Source organism: Anser anser (assembly GCF_964211835.1).
Source record: "Anser anser genome assembly, chromosome: 6".
NCBI classification, from domain to species: Eukaryota; Metazoa; Chordata; class Aves; order Anseriformes; family Anatidae; genus Anser; species Anser anser.
The window spans coordinates 41,197,872-41,221,761 of record NC_139726.1 but is presented as its reverse complement, the minus strand read 5'-3'; the positions used below and the strand labels follow the sequence as shown (position 1 = coordinate 41,221,761).

Here is a 23,890-nt window from a genome sequence, read left to right as displayed (position 1 = left end):
ACTTGACTTAGTTATAGCAACAGCCTAACTTCAAGGGTTGGTAAATCTTGTGCCAGCCACCGCGGTCATACAAGAAACCCAAATCAACCGTCCTATTGACACGGCGTAAAGAGTGGTAAAATGCCTATCCTAGCTAACTAAGATCAAAATGCAACTGAGCTGTCATAAGCCCAAGATGCACCTAAACACACCATTAAGATGATCTTAGGAACTAACGACTGATTTAAACCCACGAAAGCCAGGGCCCAAACTGGGATTAGATACCCCACTATGCCTGGCCCTAAATCTTGATACTTACTTTACCGAAGTATCCGCCAGAGAACTACGAGCACAAACGCTTAAAACTCTAAGGACTTGGCGGTGCCCCAAACCCACCTAGAGGAGCCTGTTCTACAATCGATAATCCCCGATTAACCCAACCACCCCTTGCCAACACAGCCTACATACCGCCGTCGCCAGCCCACCTCGAATGAGAGCACAACAGTGGACACAATAGCACCCCGCTAATAAGACAGGTCAAGGTATAGCCTATGGAGTGGAAGAAATGGGCTACATTCCCTATTCATAGGGCACACGGAAAGAAGCGTGAAACCACTTCTGGAAGGCGGATTTAGCAGTAAAGTGGGACAATAGAGCCTACTTTAAGCCGGCCCTGGGGCACGTACATACCGCCCGTCACCCTCCTCAAAAGCCACATCCCACATAACTAATACCATAAATACGCTGAAGATGAGGTAAGTCGTAACAAGGTAAGTGTACCGGAAGGTGTACTTGGAATATCAAGACGTAGCTATAACACCAAAGCACTCAGCTTACACCTGAAAGATATCTACTAGACCGGATCGTCTTGAAGCCCCCCCTCTAGCTCAACCACACAAATAGTACACCAAAACTAAAGAATTTACTAAACTAATTAAACTAAAGCATTTTACAGTCTTAGTATAGGCGATAGAAAAGACACTTAGACGCGATAGAGACCCCAGTACCGTAAGGGAAAGATGAAATAGCAGTGAAACAATCAAAGCGACAGACAGCAAAGATCAACCCTTGTACCTTTTGCATCATGGTTTAGCGAGAACAACCAAGCAAAGTGAACTAAAGTTTGCCCCCCCGAAACCCAAGCGAGCTACTTTCAAGCAGTTAAAGAGAGCGAACCCGTCTCTGTTGCAAAAGAGTGGGATGACTTGTCAGTAGAGGTGAAAAGCCAACCGAGCTGGGTGATAGCTGGTTACCTGTGAAACGAATCTAAGTTCCCCCTTAATCCTCCCTACCGGACATCCTGAACCCTAATGAGATGATTAAGAGCTATTTAATGGAGGGACAGCTCCATTAAAAAAGGACACAACCTCGACTAGCGGATAATTCTTACTACTGATCCTACCGTGGGCCCTAAAGCAGCCATCAAAAAAGAGTGCGTCAAAGCTCCACCACCTAAAAATACCAAAATAAGATGATTCCCTTATCACAAACAGGTCAACCTATGAATATAGGAGAATTAATGCTAAAATAAGTAACTCAGGGCCACACCCCTCTAACGGCGCAAGCTTACATAGAAACATTATTAACAGACCTAGACAGATACAAAAACCCCTACAAGACCACGTATTAACTAACCCTGTTAACCCGACTCAGGAGCGCCTATAAGAGCGATTAAAATCTGTGAAAGGAACTCGGCAAATTAATAAGGCCCGACTGTTTACCAAAAACATAGCCTTCAGCAAATTAAACAAGTATTGAAGGTGATGCCTGCCCGGTGACTTAGGTTTAACGGCCGCGGTATCCTAACCGTGCAAAGGTAGCGCAATCAATTGTCCCATAAATCGAGACTTGTATGAATGGCTAAACGAGGTCTTAACTGTCTCTCACAGATAATCAGTGAAATTGATCTCCCCGTGCAAAAGTGGGGATGTGAACATAAGACGAGAAGACCCTGTGGAACTTAAAAATCAACGACCACCGCGAATCCTCAATCAACCCCACTGGGGCCACTACCATCGCAGAGCCTGGTCGATATTTTTCGGTTGGGGCGACCTTGGAGGAGAACAAATCCTCCAAAAACAAGACCATACCTCTTTACCTAGAGCTACCCCTCAAAGTGCTAACAGTGACCAGACCCAATATAATTGATTAATGGACCAAGCTACCCCAGGGATAACAGCGCAATCCCCCTCAAGAGCCCATATCGACAGGGGGGTTTACGACCTCGATGTTGGATCAGGACATCCTAATGGTGCAGCCGCTATTAAGGGTTCGTTTGTTCAACGATTAACAGTCCTACGTGATCTGAGTTCAGACCGGAGCAATCCAGGTCGGTTTCTATCTATGACACACTCTCCCCAGTACGAAAGGACCGGGAAAGTGGGGCCAATACCACAAGCACGCCCCCCCCCTCTAAGCAGTGAAACCAACTAAACCGTGAAGAGGGCCTTCCCCCACCACTTTCAATCCTAGAAAAGGACCAGCTAGAGTGGCAGAGCCCGGCAAGTGCAGAAGGCTTAAGCCCTTTCCCCAGAGGTTCAAATCCTCTCCCTAGCTTCACCCATGATTCAAATAACAACACTAAGCTGCCTCGTTATATCCCTCCTATACATCATCCCAATCCTGATTGCCGTAGCCTTCCTAACCCTAGCAGAACGGAAAATCCTAAGCTACATACAATCCCGCAAAGGCCCTAACGTTGTCGGGCCTTTTGGCCTACTTCAACCATTTGCGGACGGACTGAAACTATTTACCAAAGAGCCCATCCGACCCTCTACCTCTTCCCCACTTCTATTCATTCTGATACCAATACTAGCCCTTGTCCTAGCCCTCACCACTTGAGCACCACTACCACTCCCATTTCCCCTAGCAGATCTAAACCTCGGAGTTCTCTTCCTAATAGCCATGTCAAGCCTAGCCGTCTACTCAGTCCTATGATCAGGCTGAGCCTCGAACTCAAAATACGCACTAATCGGAGCCCTACGGGCAGTAGCACAGACCATTTCATACGAAGTGACACTGGCCATAATCCTGCTATCAATAATCATACTAAGCGGAAGCTACACACTCAGCTCCTTTGCCGTCGCACAGGAGCCTCTATACTTCATTTTCTCCTCATGACCCCTAGCAATAATATGATACGTATCCACCCTAGCAGAGACAAACCGAGCTCCTTTTGACCTCACAGAGGGTGAATCTGAGCTAGTCTCAGGGTTTAACGTTGAATACGCCGCAGGACCCTTCGCCTTATTCTTCCTAGCTGAATATGCGAACATTATGCTAATAAATACACTTACAGCCATCATATTCCTAAACCCAAGCGCCCTAGGGCCACCCACAGAACTATTCCCCGTCATCCTAGCCACAAAAGTCCTCCTACTATCTTCTGGTTTCTTATGGGTCCGAGCTTCATACCCACGATTCCGATATGACCAACTAATGCACCTACTATGAAAAAACTTCCTACCCCTCACACTAGCTCTGTGCCTCTGACACATCAGCATACCTATCTGCTATGCAGGCCTACCTCCTTACATAAGGAAATGTGCCTGAACTACAAAGGGTCACTATGATAAAGTGAACATAGAGGTATAACAGCCCTCTCATTTCCTGTTGACCTTAGAAAAGTAGGAATTGAACCCACACAAGAGAAATCAAAATTCTCCATACTTCCCTTATATTATTTTCTAGTAGAGTCAGCTAATCAAGCTATCGGGCCCATACCCCGAAAATGATGGTTTAACCCCCTCCTCTACTAATGAACCCTTACGCGACCCCAATCATAACCTTCAGCCTCATCTTGGGCACCACAATCACAATTTCCAGCAACCACTGAGTTCTGGCCTGGACAGGACTGGAGATCAACGCACTAGCCATCATTCCCCTAATTGCCAAATCCCACCACCCACGAGCAGTAGAAGCCGCAACGAAATACTTCCTAACCCAAGCAGCTGCTTCCGCCCTGGTCCTATTCTCTAGCATAACCAATGCCTGAGTCACCGGCCAATGAGACATCACACAAATAAACCACCCAACCTCCTGTCTACTACTGACAGCAGCAATCGCTATTAAACTGGGCCTAGTGCCATTTCACTTCTGATTCCCAGAAGTACTACAAGGATCGCCACTAATAACAGCCCTGCTACTCTCGACCCTCATAAAATTCCCCCCACTAACCCTGCTCCTACTAACATCCAAATCCCTCGACCCAGCTCTACTTACCGCCATGGCCCTAGCCTCAACAGCACTAGGAGGCTGAATAGGACTGAACCAAACACAAACACGCAAAATCCTAGCCTTCTCGTCCATCTCCCACTTAGGCTGAATCGCCATCATCCTAGTTTACAGCCCCAAATTGGCCTTACTTACCTTCTACCTATACACAATCATAACATCAGCCGTATTCCTAGCCCTTAACAAAATCAAAGCCCTTAACCTATCCATGATCACAACCTCATGAACAAAAACCCCAGTGCTAAACGCCACCCTAATACTAGTACTTTTATCCCTAGCAGGCCTCCCCCCATTAACAGGCTTTATACCAAAGTGACTTATCATCCAAGAACTAACTAAACAGGAAATAACACCAGCAGCCATGGCAATTGCCATGCTATCACTGCTCAGCCTCTTCTTCTACCTACGCCTCGCATACCACTCAACAATTACCCTTCCCCCCAACTCCTCTAACCACATAAAACAATGATACACTAGCAAAGCCCCAAGCACACCTACTGCGGTCCTTGCCTCACTATCAATCCTCTTACTTCCCCTGTCCCCAATAATACATGCCATTGTCTAGAAACTTAGGATAACACCCCAAACCGAAGGCCTTCAAAGCCTTAAATAAGAGTTAAACCCTCTTAGTTTCTGCACATTAAGACTTACAGAATATTAACCTGTATCTTCTGAATGCAAGTCAGACGCTTTAATTAAGCTAAAGCCTCCCTAGACAGATGGGCTTCGATCCCACAAAACTCTAGTTAACAGCTAAATGCCTAAACCAATTGGCTTCTGCCTACAAAGACCCTGACGCACCCTAGTGCGCATCGATGAGCTTGCAACTCAACATGAATTTCACTACAGAGCCGATAAGAAGAGGAATTAAACCTCTGTAAAAAGGACTACAGCCTAACGCTTCAACACTCAGCCATCTTACCCGTCACCTTCATCAACCGATGACTATTTTCCACTAACCATAAGGATATTGGCACCCTGTACCTCATCTTCGGGGCATGAGCAGGAATAGTCGGCACCGCACTCAGCCTATTAATCCGCGCAGAACTAGGACAACCAGGAACTCTCCTAGGCGACGACCAAATTTACAATGTAATCGTTACCGCTCACGCCTTTGTAATAAGCTTCTTTATAGTCATACCCATCATGATCGGAGGATTCGGCAACTGATTAGTCCCCCTCATAATCGGTGCCCCCGACATAGCATTCCCGCGAATAAACAACATAAGCTTTTGACTCCTCCCCCCATCATTCCTCCTCCTACTAGCCTCATCCACTGTAGAAGCTGGCGCCGGCACAGGCTGAACTGTCTACCCTCCCCTAGCAGGTGACCTTGCCCACGCCGGAGCTTCAGTAGACCTGGCTATCTTCTCACTCCACTTAGCCGGTATCTCCTCCATCCTTGGGGCCATCAACTTTATCACCACAGCCATCAACATAAAACCCCCCGCACTCTCACAATACCAAACCCCACTATTTGTCTGATCCGTACTAATTACCGCCATCCTACTCCTTCTATCACTCCCCGTACTCGCCGCCGGTATTACAATATTACTAACTGATCGAAACCTAAACACCACATTCTTCGACCCCGCTGGAGGAGGAGACCCAATCCTGTACCAACACCTATTCTGATTCTTCGGACACCCAGAAGTCTATATTCTGATCCTACCGGGGTTCGGAATCATCTCACACGTAGTCACGTACTACTCAGGCAAAAAGGAGCCCTTCGGCTACATGGGAATAGTCTGAGCCATACTATCCATCGGCTTCCTAGGATTCATCGTCTGAGCTCACCACATGTTTACAGTAGGAATAGACGTTGATACCCGAGCCTACTTTACATCAGCCACTATAATCATTGCCATCCCTACCGGAATCAAAGTATTTAGCTGACTAGCCACCCTGCACGGAGGAACAATCAAATGAGACCCCCCCCAATACTATGAGCTCTAGGATTTATCTTCCTATTTACCATCGGAGGATTAACAGGAATCGTTCTTGCAAACTCTTCCCTAGACATCGCCCTGCACGACACGTACTACGTAGTTGCCCACTTCCACTACGTCCTATCCATAGGCGCCGTCTTTGCCATTCTAGCAGGATTTACTCACTGATTCCCACTACTCACTGGGTTTACCCTACACCAAACATGAGCAAAAGCCCACTTCGGGGTAATATTTACAGGAGTAAACCTAACGTTCTTCCCCCAGCACTTCCTAGGCCTAGCAGGAATACCCCGACGATACTCGGACTATCCCGACGCCTACACACTATGAAACACCATTTCCTCCTAGTCCTAGGACTTAGAGAAACTCCAGTACTAAAAATAGTAAACACAAGCAATAATTTCATATACTTCACTCTCACTCACCACTCAACTATCAGCTAACCACACCCCCGTCCACATAGCTTAACACAAAGCATGGCACTGAAGTTGCCAAGATGGCATAAAACATGCCTGCGGACAAAAGACTTAGTCCTAACCTTACGGTTGGTTTTTGCTAAATATATACATGCAAGTATCCGCGCCCCAGTGTAAACGCCCTCGACCACCTACCCCCATACAGGCCTTGAGGAGCGGGTATCAGGCACACCCAAGTAGTAGCCCAAGACGCCTCGCTAAGCCACGCCCCCACGGGTATTCAGCAGTAATTAACATTAAGCAATGAGTGCAAACTTGACTTAGTTATAGCAACAGCCTAACTTCAAGGGTTGGTAAATCTTGTGCCAGCCACCGCGGTCATACAAGAAACCCAAATCAACCGTCCTATTGACACGGCGTAAAGAGTGGTAAAATGCCTATCCTAGCTAACTAAGATCAAAATGCAACTGAGCTGTCATAAGCCCAAGATGCACCTAAACACACCATTAAGATGATCTTAGGAACTAACGACTGATTTAAACCCACGAAAGCCAGGGCCCAAACTGGGATTAGATACCCCACTATGCCTGGCCCTAAATCTTGATACTTACTTTACCGAAGTATCCGCCAGAGAACTACGAGCACAAACGCTTAAAACTCTAAGGACTTGGCGGTGCCCCAAACCCACCTAGAGGAGCCTGTTCTACAATCGATAATCCCCGATTAACCCAACCACCCCTTGCCAACACAGCCTACATACCGCCGTCGCCAGCCCACCTCGAATGAGAGCACAACAGTGGACACAATAGCACCCCGCTAATAAGACAGGTCAAGGTATAGCCTATGGAGTGGAAGAAATGGGCTACATTCCCTATTCATAGGGCACACGGAAAGAAGCGTGAAACCACTTCTGGAAGGCGGATTTAGCAGTAAAGTGGGACAATAGAGCCTACTTTAAGCCGGCCCTGGGGCACGTACATGGTTAAACATGACTGTTAGTAGTGTGGCGAGCCATAGTGGGAAGGCTAGGGCTATGTTCATAGATAGTTGGGTGGTTGGGGTGAATGTATATGGAAGGAGGCCTAGAAGGTTGATTGTAAGAAGTATGATTATTAGGGATGTAAATATTATGGCTCATTTGTGGCCATTTTTGTTGAGTGGGACTATTAGTTGTTTTGTGATTAGGTGAAGGAGTCATGTTTGGATAGTAGAAAGGCGGTTGTTGATTCATCGGTTGTTTGGGGACGGGAATAGTAGGGCTGGGAAGAGTAGGGATAGTAGGATTAAGGGGATGCCAAATAGATTGGGGCTGGAAAATTGGTCAAAGAAGCTTAGGTTCATGGTCAGGATCATGGTGTGGGTTTGGTAGTGAGGGAGGTCTTATTTGATGGGGGGTTGGTTGTGGTGAAGGCTAGTAGTTTTGGTTGGATGAGGAGTGCTAGGGTTAATCAGGTTATAATTATGATTGAAAATCATGGTGCGGGGTTAAGCTGTGGCATATCATTAAGGAGGGGGAAGTCCCTCTTTGGCTAGCTTAAAAGGCTAGTGCTGTTGCATAGCTTCTTAATGATTAGGATGATGATAGAAGGGACGATCAGGCCTCGAAATGTGGGAGTGGGGTTGATTCTACTACAATGGGTATGTAGCTGTGATTAGCCCCGCAAATTTCTGAGCATTGTCCGTAAAAAATCCCAGGCCGGGTGGTAATGAATGAAGTTTGGTTTAGTCGGCCTGGGATTGCGTCTGTTTTAACTCCGAGCGTTGGGACTGCTCAGGAGTGGAGTACGTCTCCTGCAGTAATGATCACGCGGATGGGGGATTCTATTGGGATAACTACGCGGTGGTCAACTTCTAGCAGTCGGAAGTGGCCGTTGGGTAAGTCTGGGGTGGGCACTATGTAGGAGTCGAATGATAGGTCTTTGAAGTCTGTGTATTCGTAGCTTCAGTATCATTGGTGGCCGATGGCTTTTAGGGTGAGGTCTGGTTCGTCGATTTCGTCCATTATGTAGAGGATTTGTAGGGATGGGAGGGCGAGGAGTACCAGGACGATAGCAGGTAGGATTGTCCAGATCAGCTCTACTTCTTGGGCGTCTACAGCATTGGACGAGAGTTTTTCTGTTAGTATGTGGGCTAAAAGGTAGAGAACTAGGCTGCAGATAGCTAGGGCAACGATTAGGGCGTGGTCGTGGAATTCAACGAGTTCTTCTATGATGGGTGATGAGGCGTCTTGGAATCCTAGTTGGGAGTGGTTGGCCACATGAGATGTACAGGATTTTTACCTGTGATTTAGTCTTGACAAGGCTATGTAATTGGTTTACTAACGTCTCATAAGAAAGAAGCATGAGCGGTTAACCTCCTGGGAGACCCAGAAAACTTCACCCCAGCAAACCCGCTAGTAACCCCACCACACATCAAGCCAGAATGATACTTCCTATTCGCCTACGCCATCCTACGTTCAATCCCAAATAAACTAGGAGGCGTATTAGCACTGGCCGCCTCCGTACTGATCCTATTCCTAATCCCATTCCTGCACAAATCAAAACAACGAGCAATAACATTCCGACCACTCTCCCAGCTCCTATTCTGAGTACTAGTCGCCGACCTCCTCGTCCTAACATGAGTAGGAAGCCAACCCGTCGAACACCCATTCATCATCATCGGCCAACTCGCTTCAATCGCCTACTTCACTATCCCCCTATTTCTCCTCCCCGCCGCAAGCGCCCTAGAAAACAAAATACTCAACTGCTAAATACTCTAATAGTTTATAAAAACATTGGTCTTGTAAACCAAAGATTGAAGACTTACCACTTCTTAGAGTACCCCAAACTCAGAAAAAAAGGACTCAAACCTTTATCTCCAGCTCCCAAAGCTGGCATTTTCAATAAACTATTCTCTGACCCTAACCCCTAAACCGCCCGAATAGCACCCCGCGACAACCCCCGCACAAGCTCCAATACAACAAACAAAGTCAACAACAGCCCCCAACCCGCCACTAAAAACATCCCTGCCCCATGTGAATAAAACATGGAAACTCCACTAAAATCCGACCGAACAACAAACACCCCAACATTATTCACAGTAGAAACCCCGAACTTCCAAGCCCCCATAAACCCCCCAAACACCAACCCCCCAAAAACAATTGCCACAAACGCTACTGCACATCCAATCACCCGTCAATCCCCCCAAGCCCCAGGGAAAGGCTCCGCTGCTAAAGCTACTGAATAAACAAACACCACCAGCATACCCCCCAAATACACCATAAACAGCACTAAAGCCACGAACGAAACCCCAAGGCCCAGCAACCACCCGCACCCCGCCACAGACGCTAACACCAAACCAACAACCCCATAATACGGCGAAGGATTCGACGCCACACCCAAAACACCCACCGCAAAGCAAATCCCTAAAAAAAACATAAAATAAGTCATTATTCCTGCCCGGACACTACCCGAGGCCTGCGGCTCGAAAAGCCGCCATTGTTCTCAACTACAGGAACTAACCGCAAGCCCCCAATAATTCTACCCCATCTATGCCATTATGCTTAACCCCCCCCCCCCTCCCCCCCCGAGGCGGGGGTATTTGGTTATGCATATTCGTGCATAAATTTATATACCCCATATACATACATACTATAGTACCAGTAATATACATTATATACGGACTATCTTATAAGCAGGTGCTAAACCCATACATGTACACGGCCATTAAACCCTTAAACACACTCCTACCAAACCACCCGGCATGAATGTTCTAGGACCATACCCCACAACACCCAATACAACTCCACTCAAGCGCATAACAAGACCCCATTTTAATGAATGCTCACAGGACATGCTCCAACAACAACTCTCCACCACATATCTCATGCAGTTCGTATCAGACGGATTTATTAATCGTACTCCTCACGTGAAATCAGCAACCCGTTGCACATAATGTCCGGTATGACTAGCTTCAGGCCCATACGTTCCCCCTAAACCCCTCGCCCTCCTCACATTTTTGCGCCTCTGGTTCCTCGGTCAGGGCCATCCATTGGGTTCACTCACCCCTCCTTGCCCTTCAAAGTGGCATCTGTGAGTACTTTCACCTTCTCAATGCGTAATCGCGGCATGTTCCAGCTTTTTGGCGCCTCTGGTTCCTCTTATTTTTTCCGGGGTTACCTCACAGGTGGCTATTCCCAGTGATCTCGGGGGTCCCACAATCTAAGCCTGGACACACCTGCCTCACGGCCTATCCTATATTTCAAGGGTCCCTCGATGAGACGGTTGGCGTATATGGGGAATCATCCTGACACTGATGCACTTTGACCACATTCAGTTAATGTTACCTCCACCCTCCGGGTTAAATGGGGCTATTGGATGAATGCTCGTTGGACATAGCACAAAACAACAAATCATTAAGCGCAACCCCTGCGCTTCACAAACTAAACCAGTAAACTTTCGCTAACCACCATGTAGCATAAACCTTCATCGCCCAATCCCAGCAAACTACCTCTAAAACTCCATTAATCATCCCTTCCATGACATCATCGGAACGATGTATATATACACACAAACACATACAAAATAACTTAAACTTATTAGAGAAACTCCAGTACTAAAAATAGTAAACACAAGCAATAATTTCATATACTTCACTCTCACTCACCACTCAACTATCAGCTAACCACACCCCCGTCCACATAGCTTAACACAAAGCATGGCACTGAAGTTGCCGAGATGGCATAAAACATGCCTGCGGACAAAAGACTTAGTCCTAACCTTACGGTTGGTTTTTGCTAAATATATACATGCAAGTATCCGCGCCCCAGTGTAAACGCCCTCGACCACCTACCCCCATACAGGCCTTGAGGAGCGGGTATCAGGCACACCCAAGTAGTAGCCCAAGACGCCTCGCTAAGCCACGCCCCCACGGGTATTCAGCAGTAATTAACATTAAGCAATGAGTGCAAACTTGACTTAGTTATAGCAACAGCCTAACTTCAAGGGTTGGTAAATCTTGTGCCAGCCACCGCGGTCATACAAGAAACCCAAATCAACCGTCCTATTGACACGGCGTAAAGAGTGGTAAAATGCCTATCCTAGCTAACTAAGATCAAAATGCAACTGAGCTGTCATAAGCCCAAGATGCACCTAAACACACCATTAAGATGATCTTAGGAACTAACGACTGATTTAAACCCACGAAAGCCAGGGCCCAAACTGGGATTAGATACCCCACTATGCCTGGCCCTAAATCTTGATACTTACTTTACCGAAGTATCCGCCAGAGAACTACGAGCACAAACGCTTAAAACTCTAAGGACTTGGCGGTGCCCCAAACCCACCTAGAGGAGCCTGTTCTACAATCGATAATCCCCGATTAACCCAACCACCCCTTGCCAACACAGCCTACATACCGCCGTCGCCAGCCCACCTCGAATGAGAGCACAACAGTGGACACAATAGCACCCCGCTAATAAGACAGGTCAAGGTATAGCCTATGGAGTGGAAGAAATGGGCTACATTCCCTATTCATAGGGCACACGGAAAGAAGCGTGAAACCACTTCTGGAAGGCGGATTTAGCAGTAAAGTGGGACAATAGAGCCTACTTTAAGCCGGCCCTGGGGCACGTACATACCGCCCGTCACCCTCCTCAAAAGCCACATCCCACATAACTAATACCATAAATACGCTGAAGATGAGGTAAGTCGTAACAAGGTAAGTGTACCGGAAGGTGTACTTGGAATATCAAGACGTAGCTATAACACCAAAGCACTCAGCTTACACCTGAAAGATATCTACTAGACCGGATCGTCTTGAAGCCCCCCCTCTAGCTCAACCACACAAATAGTACACCAAAACTAAAGAATTTACTAAACTAATTAAACTAAAGCATTTTACAGTCTTAGTATAGGCGATAGAAAAGACACTTAGACGCGATAGAGACCCCAGTACCGTAAGGGAAAGATGAAATAGCAGTGAAACAATCAAAGCGACAGACAGCAAAGATCAACCCTTGTACCTTTTGCATCATGGTTTAGCGAGAACAACCAAGCAAAGTGAACTAAAGTTTGCCCCCCCGAAACCCAAGCGAGCTACTTTCAAGCAGTTAAAGAGAGCGAACCCGTCTCTGTTGCAAAAGAGTGGGATGACTTGTCAGTAGAGGTGAAAAGCCAACCGAGCTGGGTGATAGCTGGTTACCTGTGAAACGAATCTAAGTTCCCCCTTAATCCTCCCTACCGGACATCCTGAACCCTAATGAGATGATTAAGAGCTATTTAATGGAGGGACAGCTCCATTAAAAAAGGACACAACCTCGACTAGCGGATAATTCTTACTACTGATCCTACCGTGGGCCCTAAAGCAGCCATCAAAAAAGAGTGCGTCAAAGCTCCACCACCTAAAAATACCAAAATAAGATGATTCCCTTATCACAAACAGGTCAACCTATGAATATAGGAGAATTAATGCTAAAATAAGTAACTCAGGGCCACACCCCTCTAACGGCGCAAGCTTACATAGAAACATTATTAACAGACCTAGACAGATACAAAAACCCCTACAAGACCACGTATTAACTAACCCTGTTAACCCGACTCAGGAGCGCCTATAAGAGCGATTAAAATCTGTGAAAGGAACTCGGCAAATTAATAAGGCCCGACTGTTTACCAAAAACATAGCCTTCAGCAAATTAAACAAGTATTGAAGGTGATGCCTGCCCGGTGACTTAGGTTTAACGGCCGCGGTATCCTAACCGTGCAAAGGTAGCGCAATCAATTGTCCCATAAATCGAGACTTGTATGAATGGCTAAACGAGGTCTTAACTGTCTCTCACAGATAATCAGTGAAATTGATCTCCCCGTGCAAAAGCGGGGATGTGAACATAAGACGAGAAGACCCTGTGGAACTTAAAAATCAACGACCACCGCGAATCCTCAATCAACCCCACTGGGGCCACTACCATCGCAGAGCCTGGTCGATATTTTTCGGTTGGGGCGACCTTGGAGGAGAACAAATCCTCCAAAAACAAGACCATACCTCTTTACCTAGAGCTACCCCTCAAAGTGCTAACAGTGACCAGACCCAATATAATTGATTAATGGACCAAGCTACCCCAGGGATAACAGCGCAATCCCCCTCAAGAGCCCATATCGACAGGGGGGTTTACGACCTCGATGTTGGATCAGGACATCCTAATGGTGCAGCCGCTATTAAGGGTTCGTTTGTTCAACGATTAACAGTCCTACGTGATCTGAGTTCAGACCGGAGCAATCCAGGTCGGTTTCTATCTATGACACACTCTCCCCAGTACGAAAGGACCGGGAAAGTGGGGCCAATACCACAAGCACGCCCCCCCCCTCTAAGCAGTGAAACCAACTAAACCGTGAAGAGGGCCTTCCCCCACCACTTTCAATCCTAGAAAAGGACCAGCTAGAGTGGCAGAGCCCGGCAAGTGCAGAAGGCTTAAGCCCTTTCCCCAGAGGTTCAAATCCTCTCCCTAGCTTCACCCATGATTCAAATAACAACACTAAGCTGCCTCGTTATATCCCTCCTATACATCATCCCAATCCTGATTGCCGTAGCCTTCCTAACCCTAGCAGAACGGAAAATCCTAAGCTACATACAATCCCGCAAAGGCCCTAACGTTGTCGGGCCTTTTGGCCTACTTCAACCATTTGCGGACGGACTGAAACTATTTACCAAAGAGCCCATCCGACCCTCTACCTCTTCCCCACTTCTATTCATTCTGATACCAATACTAGCCCTTGTCCTAGCCCTCACCACTTGAGCACCACTACCACTCCCATTTCCCCTAGCAGATCTAAACCTCGGAGTTCTCTTCCTAATAGCCATGTCAAGCCTAGCCGTCTACTCAGTCCTATGATCAGGCTGAGCCTCGAACTCAAAATACGCACTAATCGGAGCCCTACGGGCAGTAGCACAGACCATTTCATACGAAGTGACACTGGCCATAATCCTGCTATCAATAATCATACTAAGCGGAAGCTACACACTCAGCTCCTTTGCCGTCGCACAGGAGCCTCTATACTTCATTTTCTCCTCATGACCCCTAGCAATAATATGATACGTATCCACCCTAGCAGAGACAAACCGAGCTCCTTTTGACCTCACAGAGGGTGAATCTGAGCTAGTCTCAGGGTTTAACGTTGAATACGCCGCAGGACCCTTCGCCTTATTCTTCCTAGCTGAATATGCGAACATTATGCTAATAAATACACTTACAGCCATCATATTCCTAAACCCAAGCGCCCTAGGGCCACCCACAGAACTATTCCCCGTCATCCTAGCCACAAAAGTCCTCCTACTATCTTCTGGTTTCTTATGGGTCCGAGCTTCATACCCACGATTCCGATATGACCAACTAATGCACCTACTATGAAAAAACTTCCTACCCCTCACACTAGCTCTGTGCCTCTGACACATCAGCATACCTATCTGCTATGCAGGCCTACCTCCTTACATAAGGAAATGTGCCTGAACTACAAAGGGTCACTATGATAAAGTGAACATAGAGGTATAACAGCCCTCTCATTTCCTGTTGACCTTAGAAAAGTAGGAATTGAACCCACACAAGAGAAATCAAAATTCTCCATACTTCCCTTATATTATTTTCTAGTAGAGTCAGCTAATCAAGCTATCGGGCCCATACCCCGAAAATGATGGTTTAACCCCCTCCTCTACTAATGAACCCTTACGCGACCCCAATCATAACCTTCAGCCTCATCTTGGGCACCACAATCACAATTTCCAGCAACCACTGAGTTCTGGCCTGGACAGGACTGGAGATCAACGCACTAGCCATCATTCCCCTAATTGCCAAATCCCACCACCCACGAGCAGTAGAAGCCGCAACGAAATACTTCCTAACCCAAGCAGCTGCTTCCGCCCTGGTCCTATTCTCTAGCATAACCAATGCCTGAGTCACCGGCCAATGAGACATCACACAAATAAACCACCCAACCTCCTGTCTACTACTGACAGCAGCAATCGCTATTAAACTGGGCCTAGTGCCATTTCACTTCTGATTCCCAGAAGTACTACAAGGATCGCCACTAATAACAGCCCTGCTACTCTCGACCCTCATAAAATTCCCCCCACTAACCCTGCTCCTACTAACATCCAAATCCCTCGACCCAGCTCTACTTACCGCCATGGCCCTAGCCTCAACAGCACTAGGAGGCTGAATAGGACTGAACCAAACACAAACACGCAAAATCCTAGCCTTCTCGTCCATCTCCCACTTAGGCTGAATCGCCATCATCCTAGTTTACAGCCCCAAATTGGCCTTACTTACCTTCTACCTATACACAATCATAACATCAGCCGTATTCCTAGCCCTTAACAAAATCAAAGCCCTTAACCTATCCATGATCACAACCTCATGAACAAAAACCCCAGTGCTAAACGCCACCCTAATACTAGTACTTTTATCCCTAGCAGGCCTCCCCCCATTAACAGGCTTTATACCAAAGTGACTTATCATCCAAGAACTAACTAAACAGGAAATAACACCAGCAGCCATGGCAATTGCCATGCTATCACTGCTCAGCCTCTTCTTCTACCTACGCCTCGCATACCACTCAACAATTACCCTTCCCCCCAACTCCTCTAACCACATAAAACAATGATACACTAGCAAAGCCCCAAGCACACCTACTGCGGTCCTTGCCTCACTATCAATCCTCTTACTTCCCCTGTCCCCAATAATACATGCCATTGTCTAGAAACTTAGGATAACACCCCAAACCGAAGGCCTTCAAAGCCTTAAATAAGAGTTAAACCCTCTTAGTTTCTGCACATTAAGACTTACAGAATATTAACCTGTATCTTCTGAATGCAAGTCAGACGCTTTAATTAAGCTAAAGCCTCCCTAGACAGATGGGCTTCGATCCCACAAAACTCTAGTTAACAGCTAAATGCCTAAACCAATTGGCTTCTGCCTACAAAGACCCTGACGCACCCTAGTGCGCATCGATGAGCTTGCAACTCAACATGAATTTCACTACAGAGCCGATAAGAAGAGGAATTAAACCTCTGTAAAAAGGACTACAGCCTAACGCTTCAACACTCAGCCATCTTACCCGTCACCTTCATCAACCGATGACTATTTTCCACTAACCATAAGGATATTGGCACCCTGTACCTCATCTTCGGGGCATGAGCAGGAATAGTCGGCACCGCACTCAGCCTATTAATCCGCGCAGAACTAGGACAACCAGGAACTCTCCTAGGCGACGACCAAATTTACAATGTAATCGTTACCGCTCACGCCTTTGTAATAAGCTTCTTTATAGTCATACCCATCATGATCGGAGGATTCGGCAACTGATTAGTCCCCCTCATAATCGGTGCCCCCGACATAGCATTCCCGCGAATAAACAACATAAGCTTTTGACTCCTCCCCCCATCATTCCTCCTCCTACTAGCCTCATCCACTGTAGAAGCTGGCGCCGGCACAGGCTGAACTGTCTACCCTCCCCTAGCAGGTGACCTTGCCCACGCCGGAGCTTCAGTAGACCTGGCTATCTTCTCACTCCACTTAGCCGGTATCTCCTCCATCCTTGGGGCCATCAACTTTATCACCACAGCCATCAACATAAAACCCCCCGCACTCTCACAATACCAAACCCCACTATTTGTCTGATCCGTACTAATTACCGCCATCCTACTCCTTCTATCACTCCCCGTACTCGCCGCCGGTATTACAATATTACTAACTGATCGAAACCTAAACACCACATTCTTCGACCCCGCTGGAGGAGGAGACCCAATCCTGTACCAACACCTATTCTGATTCTTCGGACACCCAGAAGTCTATATTCTGATCCTACCGGGGTTCGGAATCATCTCACACGTAGTCACGTACTACTCAGGCAAAAAGGAGCCCTTCGGCTACATGGGAATAGTCTGAGCCATACTATCCATCGGCTTCCTAGGATTCATCGTCTGAGCTCACCACATGTTTACAGTAGGAATAGACGTTGATACCCGAGCCTACTTTACATCAGCCACTATAATCATTGCCATCCCTACCGGAATCAAAGTATTTAGCTGACTAGCCACCCTGCACGGAGGAACAATCAAATGAGACCCCCCCCAATACTATGAGCTCTAGGATTTATCTTCCTATTTACCATCGGAGGATTAACAGGAATCGTTCTTGCAAACTCTTCCCTAGACATCGCCCTGCACGACACGTACTACGTAGTTGCCCACTTCCACTACGTCCTATCCATAGGCGCCGTCTTTGCCATTCTAGCAGGATTTACTCACTGATTCCCACTACTCACTGGGTTTACCCTACACCAAACATGAGCAAAAGCCCACTTCGGGGTAATATTTACAGGAGTAAACCTAACGTTCTTCCCCCAGCACTTCCTAGGCCTAGCAGGAATACCCCGACGATACTCGGACTATCCCGACGCCTACACACTATGAAACACCATTTCCTCCTAGTCCTAGGACTTAGAGAAACTCCAGTACTAAAAATAGTAAACACAAGCAATAATTTCATATACTTCACTCTCACTCACCACTCAACTATCAGCTAACCACACCCCCGTCCACATAGCTTAACACAAAGCATGGCACTGAAGTTGCCAAGATGGCATAAAACATGCCTGCGGACAAAAGACTTAGTCCTAACCTTACGGTTGGTTTTTGCTAAATATATACATGCAAGTATCCGCGCCCCAGTGTAAACGCCCTCGACCACCTACCCCCATACAGGCCTTGAGGAGCGGGTATCAGGCACACCCAAGTAGTAGCCCAAGACGCCTCGCTAAGCCACGCCCCCACGGGTATTCAGCAGTAATTAACATTAAGCAATGAGTGCAAACTTGACTTAGTTATAGCAACAGCCTAACTTCAAAGGTTGGTAAATCTTGTGCCAGCCACCGCGGTCATACAAGAAACCCAAATCAACCGTCCTATTGACACGGCGTAAAGAGTGGTAAAATGCCTATCCTAGCTAACTAAGATCAAAATGCAACTGAGCTGTCATAAGCCCAAGATGCACCTAAACACACCATTAAGATGATCTTAGGAACTAACGACTGATTTAAACCCACGAAAGCCAGGGCCCAAACTGGGATTAGATACCCCACTATGCCTGGCCCTAAATCTTGATACTTACTTTACCGAAGTATCCGCCAGAGAACTACGAGCACAAACGCTTAAAACTCTAAGGACTTGGCGGTGCCCCAAACCCACCTAGAGGAGCCTGTTCTACAATCGATAATCCCCGATTAACCCAACCACCCCTTGCCAACACAGCCTACATACCGCCGTCGCCAGCCCACCTCGAATGAGAGCACAACAGTGGACACAATAGCACCCCGCTAATAAGACAGGTCAAGGTATAGCCTATGGAGTGGAAGAAATGGGCTACATTCCCTATTCATAGGGCACACGGAAAGAAGCGTGAAACCACTTCTGGAAGGCGGATTTAGCAGTAAAGTGGGACAATAGAGCCTACTTTAAGCCGGCCCTGGGGCACGTACATGGTTAAACATGACTGTTAGTAGTGTGGCGAGCCATAGTGGGAAGGCTAGGGCTATGTTCATAGATAGTTGGGTGGTTGGGGTGAATGTATATGGAAGGAGGCCTAGAAGGTTGATTGTAAGAAGTATGATTATTAGGGATGTAAATATTATGGCTCATTTGTGGCCATTTTTGTTGAGTGGGACTATTAGTTGTTTTGTGATTAGGTGAAGGAGTCATGTTTGGATAGTAGAAAGGCGGTTGTCGATTCATCGGTTGTTTGGGGACGGGAATAGTAGGGCTGGGAAGAGTAGGGATAGTAGGATTAAGGGGATGCCAAATAGATTGGGGCTGGAAAATTGGTCAAAGAAGCTTAGGTTCATGGTCAGGATCATGGTGTGGGTTTGGTAGTGAGGGAGGTCTTATTTGATGGGGGGTTGGTTGTGGTGAAGGCTAGTAGTTTTGGTTGGATGAGGAGTGCTAGGGTTAATCAGGTTATAATTATGATTGAAAATCATGGTGCGGGGTTAAGCTGTGGCATATCATTAAGGAGGGGGAAGTCCCTCTTTGGCTAGCTTAAAAGGCTAGTGCTGTTGCATAGCTTCTTAATGATTAGGATGATGATAGAAGGGACGATCAGGCCTCGAAATGTGGGAGTGGGGTTGATTCTACTACAATGGGTATGTAGCTGTGATTAGCCCCGCAAATTTCTGAGCATTGTCCGTAAAAAATCCCAGGCCGGGTGGTAATGAATGAAGTTTGGTTTAGTCGGCCTGGGATTGCGTCTGTTTTAACTCCGAGCGTTGGGACTGCTCAGGAGTGGAGTACGTCTCCTGCAGTAATGATCACGCGGATGGGGGATTCTATTGGGATAACTACGCGGTGGTCAACTTCTAGCAGTCGGAAGTGGCCGTTGGGTAAGTCTGGGGTGGGCACTATGTAGGAGTCGAATGATAGGTCTTTGAAGTCTGTGTATTCGTAGCTTCAGTATCATTGGTGGCCGATGGCTTTTAGGGTGAGGTCTGGTTCGTCGATTTCGTCCATTATGTAGAGGATTTGTAGGGATGGGAGGGCGAGGAGTACCAGGACGATAGCAGGTAGGATTGTCCAGATCAGCTCTACTTCTTGGGCGTCTACAGCATTGGACGAGAGTTTTTCTGTTAGTATGTGGGCTAAAAGGTAGAGAACTAGGCTGCAGATAGCTAGGGCAACGATTAGGGCGTGGTCGTGGAATTCAACGAGTTCTTCTATGATGGGTGATGAGGCGTCTTGGAATCCTAGTTGGGAGTGGTTGGCCACATGAGATGTACAGGATTTTTACCTGTGATTTAGTCTTGACAAGGCTATGTAATTGGTTTACTAACGTCTCATAAGAAAGAAGCATGAGCGGTTAACCTCCTGGGAGACCCAGAAAACTTCACCCCAGCAAACCCACTAGTAACCCCACCACACATCAAGCCAGAATGATACTTCCTATTCGCCTACGCCATCCTACGTTCAATCCCAAATAAACTAGGAGGCGTATTAGCACTGGCCGCCTCCGTACTGATCCTATTCCTAATCCCATTCCTGCACAAATCAAAACAACGAGCAATAACATTCCGACCACTCTCCCAGCTCCTATTCTGAGTACTAGTCGCCGACCTCCTCGTCCTAACATGAGTAGGAAGCCAACCCGTCGAACACCCATTCATCATCATCGGCCAACTCGCTTCAATCGCCTACTTCACTATCCTCCTATTTCTCCTCCCCGCCGCAAGCGCCCTAGAAAACAAAATACTCAACTGCTAAATACTCTAATAGTTTATAAAAACATTGGTCTTGTAAACCAAAGATTGAAGACTTACCACTTCTTAGAGTACCCCAAACTCAGAAAAAAAGGACTCAAACCTTTATCTCCAGCTCCCAAAGCTGGCATTTTCAATAAACTATTCTCTGACCCTAACCCCTAAACCGCCCGAATAGCACCCCGCGACAACCCCCGCACAAGCTCCAATACAACAAACAAAGTCAACAACAGCCCCCAACCCGCCACTAAAAACATCCCTGCCCCATGTGAATAAAACATGGAAACTCCACTAAAATCCGACCGAACAACAAACACCCCAACATTATTCACAGTAGAAACCCCGAACTTCCAAGCCCCCATAAACCCCCCAAACACCAACCCCCCAAAAACAATTGCCACAAACGCTACTGCACATCCAATCACCCGTCAATCCCCCCAAGCCCCAGGGAAAGGCTCCGCTGCTAAAGCTACTGAATAAACAAACACCACCAGCATACCCCCCAAATACACCATAAACAGCACTAAAGCCACGAACGAAACCCCAAGGCCCAGCAACCACCCGCACCCCGCCACAGACGCTAACACCAAACCAACAACCCCATAATACGGCGAAGGATTCGACGCCACACCCAAAACACCCACCGCAAAGCAAATCCCTAAAAAAAACATAAAATAAGTCATTATTCCTGCCCGGACACTACCCGAGGCCTGCGGCTCGAAAAGCCGCCATTGTTCTCAACTACAGGAACTAACCGCAAGCCCCCAATAATTCTACCCCATCTATGCCATTATGCTTAACCCCCCCCCCCCTCCCCCCCCGAGGCGGGGGTATTTGGTTATGCATATTCGTGCATAAATTTATATACCCCATATACATACATACTATAGTACCAGTAATATACATTATATACGGACTATCTTATAAGCAGGTGCTAAACCCATACATGTACACGGCCATTAAACCCTTAACCACACTCCTACCAAACCACCCGGCATGAATGTTCTAGGACCATACCCCACAACACCCAATACAACTCCACTCAAGCGCATAACAAGACCCCATTTTAATGAATGCTCACAGGACATGCTCCAACAACAACTCTCCACCACATATCTCATGCAGTTCGTATCAGACGGATTTATTAATCGTACTCCTCACGTGAAATCAGCAACCCGTTGCACATAATGTCCGGTATGACTAGCTTCAGGCCCATACGTTCCCCCTAAACCCCTCGCCCTCCTCACATTTTTGCGCCTCTGGTTCCTCGGTCAGGGCCATCCATTGGGTTCACTCACCCCTCCTTGCCCTTCAAAGTGGCATCTGTGAGTACTTTCACCTTCTCAATGCGTAATCGCGGCATGTTCCAGCTTTTTGGCGCCTCTGGTTCCTCTTATTTTTTCCGGGGTTACCTCACAGGTGGCTATTCCCAGTGATCTCGGGGGTCCCACAATCTAAGCCTGGACACACCTGCCTCACGGCCTATCCTATATTTCAAGGGTCCCTCGATGAGACGGTTGGCGTATATGGGGAATCATCCTGACACTGATGCACTTTGACCACATTCAGTTAATGTTACCTCCACCCTCCGGGTTAAATGGGGCTATTGGATGAATGCTCGTTGGACATAGCACAAAACAACAAATCATTAAGCGCAACCCCTGCGCTTCACAAACTAAACCAGTAAACTTTCGCTAACCACCATGTAGCATAAACCTTCATCGCCCAATCCCAGCAAACTACCTCTAAAACTCCATTAATCATCCCTTCCATGACATCATCGGAACGATGTATATATACACACAAACACATACAAAATAACTTAAACTTATTAGAGAAACTCCAGTACTAAAAATAGTAAACACAAGCAATAATTTCATATACTTCACTCTCACTCACCACTCAACTATCAGCTAACCACACCCCCGTCCACATAGCTTAACACAAAGCATGGCACTGAAGTTGCCAAGATGGCATAAAACATGCCTGCGGACAAAAGACTTAGTCCTAACCTTACGGTTGGTTTTTGCTAAATATATACATGCAAGTATCCGCGCCCCAGTGTAAACGCCCTCGACCACCTACCCCCATACAGGCCTTGAGGAGCGGGTATCAGGCACACCCAAGTAGTAGCCCAAGACGCCTCGCTAAGCCACGCCCCCACGGGTATTCAGCAGTAATTAACATTAAGCAATGAGTGCAAACTTGACTTAGTTATAGCAACAGCCTAACTTCAAGGGTTGGTAAATCTTGTGCCAGCCACCGCGGTCATACAAGAAACCCAAATCAACCGTCCTATTGACACGGCGTAAAGAGTGGTAAAATGCCTATCCTAGCTAACTAAGATCAAAATGCAACTGAGCTGTCATAAGCCCAAGATGCACCTAAACACACCATTAAGATGATCTTAGGAACTAACGACTGATTTAAACCCACGAAAGCCAGGGCCCAAACTGGGATTAGATACCCCACTATGCCTGGCCCTAAATCTTGATACTTACTTTACCGAAGTATCCGCCAGAGAACTACGAGCACAAACGCTTAAAACTCTAAGGACTTGGCGGTGCCCCAAACCCACCTAGAGGAGCCTGTTCTACAATCGATAATCCCCGATTAACCCAACCACCCCTTGCCAACACAGCCTACATACCGCCGTCGCCAGCCCACCTCGAATGAGAGCACAACAGTGGACACAATAGCACCCCGCTAATAAGACAGGTCAAGGTATAGCCTATGGAGTGGAAGAAATGGGCTACATTCCCTATTCATAGGGCACACGGAAAGAAGCGTGAAACCACTTCTGGAAGGCGGATTTAGCAGTAAAGTGGGACAATAGAGCCTACTTTAAGCCGGCCCTGGGGCACGTACATACCGCCCGTCACCCTCCTCAAAAGCCACATCCCACATAACTAATACCATAAATACGCTGAAGATGAGGTAAGTCGTAACAAGGTAAGTGTACCGGAAGGTGTACTTAGAATATCAAGACGTAGCTATAACACCAAAGCACTCAGCTTACACCTGAAAGATATCTACTAGACCG

At 47.1% G+C, this 23,890-nt stretch overlaps 2 long non-coding RNA genes across 2 annotated transcripts in view; one reads left to right on the top strand and one right to left on the bottom strand.

Moving 5' to 3' along the window:
• LOC310901951 overlaps positions 1-13,986 on the top strand; it is a 126,281-nt gene extending 112,295 nt beyond the window's left edge. Inside the window, exon 2 of the long non-coding RNA XR_014586330.1 lies at positions 1-13,986. This exon is cut by the window's left edge and continues 5,563 nt beyond it. This is a non-coding gene — a long non-coding RNA (uncharacterized lncRNA).
• Positions 1-23,890, bottom strand: part of LOC310901950 — a 306,235-nt gene that overhangs the window by 268,887 nt on the left and 13,458 nt on the right. Inside the window, exon 1 of the long non-coding RNA XR_014586329.1 lies at positions 8,931-23,890. This exon is cut by the window's right edge and continues 13,458 nt beyond it. This is a non-coding gene — a long non-coding RNA (uncharacterized lncRNA). The remainder of the gene's footprint in view (positions 1-8,930) is intronic.